At 39.9% G+C, this 4861-nt stretch overlaps 1 non-coding gene across 1 annotated transcript; it reads right to left on the reverse strand.

The window, feature by feature from the left end:
* Positions 1-1570: 1570 nt before the first annotated feature.
* On the reverse strand, positions 1571-1705 carry LOC145521791 (small nucleolar RNA SNORA70). The gene has a single exon (XR_014065702.1). It is a non-coding gene; the product is annotated as a small nucleolar RNA SNORA70 (small nucleolar RNA).
* Positions 1706-4861: the final 3156 nt, after the last annotated feature.

Consider the following 4861-nt stretch of genomic DNA (forward strand, 5'->3'; position numbering starts at 1 on the left):
TTAGATCCAAAGTGCAAAGGGAGCACAGATATAAGAATGTCTACTTTGAGACACGAAGGACAGATAAGAGTTGGGGAGGTGAAGTGGGGTTTTAGGTGAAGAAGGGATGAAAAAGTGACAGATTGGGGCTCTGGAAGTGACAGAGAAGAGCTTGGTTGAAGAACTGAAAGACAAGGACAGGTTGTAAAAGTACAGGAGAGAGAATGATGAGAGGTAAGGCCAGAGAATTTTCTTTTAAAAGTTTACTTACTGTTTATTAATTGATTATAAAAGGATATAGATGAACAGCTAGATGGAAGAGATGCATAGGACAAGGTATGTGGGAAGGGCACAGAGCTTCCATGCCCTTTTCGGGTCCATCAGTCTCCCCACATCTCCATGCATTCACCAACCTAGAGGCTCTTTGAACTCCATACTATTAGAATTTTATGGTGGTTCATCAAAGACATTAACTCCATTTCCAGCCCTTCTCTTTTCTCATAAGAATGGGGGGTTAGGCCTGAAAATTCCAAGTTGTCTAATCATGATTTGGTCTTTCTGATGATCAGTCCCCATCCAGGAGCCCACCCAGAGTCACCTCATTGAACAAAAACATTCCCATCACCCAGGAAAGATGGGTACTTTATCCATTATGTACATTAATAAAACAGGCAAGTCTAAGTGAGTTTGTTGTTTTTGTAACTTTTGTCTCTCACTTATTTGTTTGAAAATATTTACGGAAAATCTATAAAAATTGGGTTCACCTTCAGTACACCATCTAGTAGAGGAGAGAGATAAATACGTAATTATCAACAACTTGATAAGTGTTTTAGCAGTGACAAGTAAAAGTAATTATTGGAACAAAGAAGATGGGAGAATTTAAAGTTGGTAGGAAGGGGTGTTTAGGATGTTGACACATGGATTGGGTCTTGAAAGAGCAAGAATTCTTTTTTTGACAGAAAAGTAGGATTTACTGGTGGGTATGCTTAAGGAGGGGGCTTCCCAGGTGGCTCAGCGGTAAAGAATCCACTTGCCAATGCAGGAGACACAGGAGATGTGGGTTCAATCCATGGGTCAGGAAGATCCCCTGGAGTAGGAAATGGCAACCCACTCCAATATTGTTGCCTGGAAAATTCCATGGACAAAGGAACTTGGCAGGCTACAGTCCATGGGGTCACAAAGAGTCGGACATGACTGAGCACACAACAAAAACTATGAGTGAGGAAGGGACGGCACTAAGGCTCTCCTGACTGCAGAGCCTGCCATTTGTCCAGGGGTCATGATTAGGGATGTATCTGACCTGTAGCCATCTGGGATAAGCTGCTATTCTGCCACCATGTTTTCAAATTCATCCACATTAAACTCAGTAAATCCCCATTTCTTGGAGATGTGGATCTTTTGGTAGCCAGGGAACTTGAATTTGGTTCTGCAGAGGCCCTCAACCACATGCTCCTTGTTCTGCAGCTTGGTGTGGATGGACATAATGTTTGGTTAATGGCTACTGTGCCCTGGGGCTTTCCAAAGGCACCACACATACCCATCTGGAGCCTAGACTGGAGATAACATGCCAATTATAAATGTCCACCAGAAGGGTTGTCTCCAAGGTCCCTTAGGGCAGCCCATACAGGCAACAGGCTGCGTACACCCCCAAGGAGGCTGCTGTTTGTGGCTATTGCACACTGGGCCCCCCTGGGGAAAAGAGGAAGGTCAGCTTAATTGGCTGCAAAAAAAAAAAAAAAAGCAAGAATTCTTCAGATGGATGGTGAGGATGGGATAGAGAGTGTTTCAGGCCTAGGAAGCAGGCAAAGGGATCCTCATATAGTTTACCATGGGGTGAGGGTTGCTGACCAGCAGGAAATGATGCTAGGCAGAGTGGGATCACAAAGGGCTTGGTACTTTATCCCCAAGTAAGTATCTGCATGATAATGGGGGACCACAGAGGATTTTAAGCAAGGGAATGGCGTGGTTAATTTTCTGAATAACTGTTTTCATTGACGATTTTGGCACATGCACTTGACGTATAATGAAGAACATTACAAAAATCTGCTGTTACGTCCATTGTAGTTGTGCCCTAAACAACAGCACCCTCCATAAGAAATCTCACATAAGGTATTTCTTGTCAATCAGCTTTGATTCTTTTGAGGAAGTAGTATTTTCACTTTACAGATGATGTAAACATATTATTGACATAGTTCTTTTTTTTGTTATGGACACTGGGAAGCTCAGAGTCATAGAATTTTAACTCATATCTTTTCATTACAACTTTCTTTGTGACCTTAACTTTGTTTAAGTCTGGTTTTCTTGGTTATTTTTAAATGTATGTATTTAATTTCTTTATAAGTGTTGGTTTAATTTACTTCAAATTCTATAGGAAATGAAATAGATAAATTCGTAAATAAAACATGGCCGTATTTGCTTTCTTTAAATCTATCATCACCCTCAGAGTGACATGGAGTATGAGGTGGATGGGAGTTGGTTATTAGAGGCAGGTAGGCCATTTAGAAGGTTCTTCTAAAAGTCCTCCCAAAAGAACTGTGAGGAGCCTAGACTGACACAATGGTAATGGGAATGAGGAGAAAGGAGGTGGATCTCAAAAGATATTAGGGAGATAGAATTGAAGGGATTTGGTAATTAGATGCTGCATGTGTGCAGCAGTGGGTGGGTAATGAGAGGCAGGTGGTGTCTAGAAGGATTCTGACATTTCCATCATGTTTGCTTAGATGGCAGGTGGGGGACAGTACATTAACTATAATATAGAAGCTTGGAAGAGAATCAGGTGTGAAGATGAGGGCAGCCTGTGGGACATCCAGGTAGACATGTCTGTAATAGTTGGTTTGGAAGTCAGAAGAAAATCTGCATTGCCGATAATAACTTGATCTTTGTGGGAGTAAATGAGCTTTCCTGGAGAAAAAATATGGTGGAGAAGAGCAAAAGAAGCAAGGAGGTCAGAGTCCTGAGGATTATCATTTAATGGTCAGGTAGCGGGGAAAGAGCTAGCAAAAGAAAATGAGAAAGAAAAGCAGGAGATAGACTGTTGGTGAGAATGTAAACTGGTGCAACCACTATGGAGAACAGTATGGAGGTTCCTCAGAAAACTAAAAATAGAGCTACCATATGATTCAGGAATCCCACCCCTGGGCATGTGTCTGCTTGGTTGCTCAGTCGTGTCCGACTCTTTGTGACCCCATGGATTGTAGCCCACCAGGCTCTTCTGTCCACGGGGATTCTCCAGGCAAGAGTACTGGAGCGGATTGCCATGCCCTCAACCAGGGGATCTTCCCAACCCAGGGATCAAACTGGGGTCTCCCACATTGCGAGTGGATGTTTTTACCATTTGAGCCACCAGGGAAGCCCCCACACAAAACTATAATTCAAAAAGATACATGCAACACTATGTTCATAGCAGCACTATTCACAAAAACCAAGACATGGAAGCAACCTAAATGTCCATTGGCAGATGAATGGATATAGAGCATGTGGTATATATATAATGGATACAGAGCATGAGTAATGGAATATCACTCAGTCATAAAAAAGAACGAAATAATGCCATTTACAGTGACATGGATGGACCTAGAGATTATCACCCTAAGCAAAGTCAGTCAGAAAAAGACAAATGTCATATGATATCACTTATACATGGAATTTAAAATATGACACAAATGAAGATAACTATGAAACAGACTCACAGACACAGAGAATAGACTTGTGGTTTCCAAGGGGGAGGGGATAGGGAAAAGAAGGATTGGGAGTTTGGGATTAGCAGATACAAACTATTACATATAGAATGGATAAACAACAAGGTCCTACTGTATAGCACAAAGAATTATATTCAATATCCAGTAATAAACCATAATGGAAAAGAATGTATATATATGTATATGTATAATTGAATCACTTTGTTATACAGTAGAAATTAATACAGTATTATAATTCAACTATACTTGAATAAAAATTTTTTTTAAATGTAGGAGAAAACAAGAGTGAAGGGACATGGTATGGGAACTAAAGGAAAGAGTGTTTAAAAGGGTGGCAATGGTATTCTTGCCTGGAGAATTCCATGGACAGAGGAACCTGGTGGGCTACAGTCCATGGGGTCACAAAGAGTCAGACACGACTGAGTGACTAACACACAGCTGTTGCCTGCATCTAATGCTATTGGTAAGGGCAAGAAAGATGAGGGCTGTTTTAGTGAGGACCTAAAAATAACTGATGACCTTAGAGACGCATTCAGTCACTCATTATTCAATACACTGATGTGATTGCTAGGTACTACATTCTAATCCCTGATTTGATGTGGTGCAGATAAGAGTCAACTGAATATAAGGGAGTTTAATTCAAGATGGATAATTCTGGAAGAAAAGTGAATTTGGAGGAGAAGCTCAGTATAGTTTTTACTATCTAATTAACAGAAAGTATGAGTCTTTTGTTTTTTTGTAGAAAATCACTGTAGCCAAGCACTAAGCTGAATGGCAGTGTTACAATACTGTACAAAAGTAGAATAAAATTCTTCATGGACTGTGTTTAAATCAGAGAAGACAGAACAAGGTGTTCGTGAACATCAATAAAGCTTTATAACAATACAATTTATGACCATGTTTGGATTAATGTTGTAATAATTACACACTTTTTACATTATGAAAATAAGTCATAAATAGTGTAAAAATAATTATGAAGATCAACTTCTCACAAACTAGGAACCCTGAAAACAAGTTAAAAAAGCAAATAAAAACAAATTAGAAACTGAACACAAGGCAGTTATCTCCAGGCTGCAAATCAAAAACCATTTGTATCTTTTGATTCAGTAATCTCAGCTGGAGAAATGATAGTGAAATGAAACAAGAAATCAAACAAGGAGAATTCAATCTTTCAACTATTTACA

Source organism: Giraffa tippelskirchi, chromosome 1, assembly GCF_054371585.1.
Source record: "Giraffa tippelskirchi isolate mGirTip1 chromosome 1, T2T-mGirTip1v1.2.pri, whole genome shotgun sequence".
Lineage (NCBI taxonomy): Eukaryota > Metazoa > Chordata > Mammalia > Artiodactyla > Giraffidae > Giraffa > Giraffa tippelskirchi.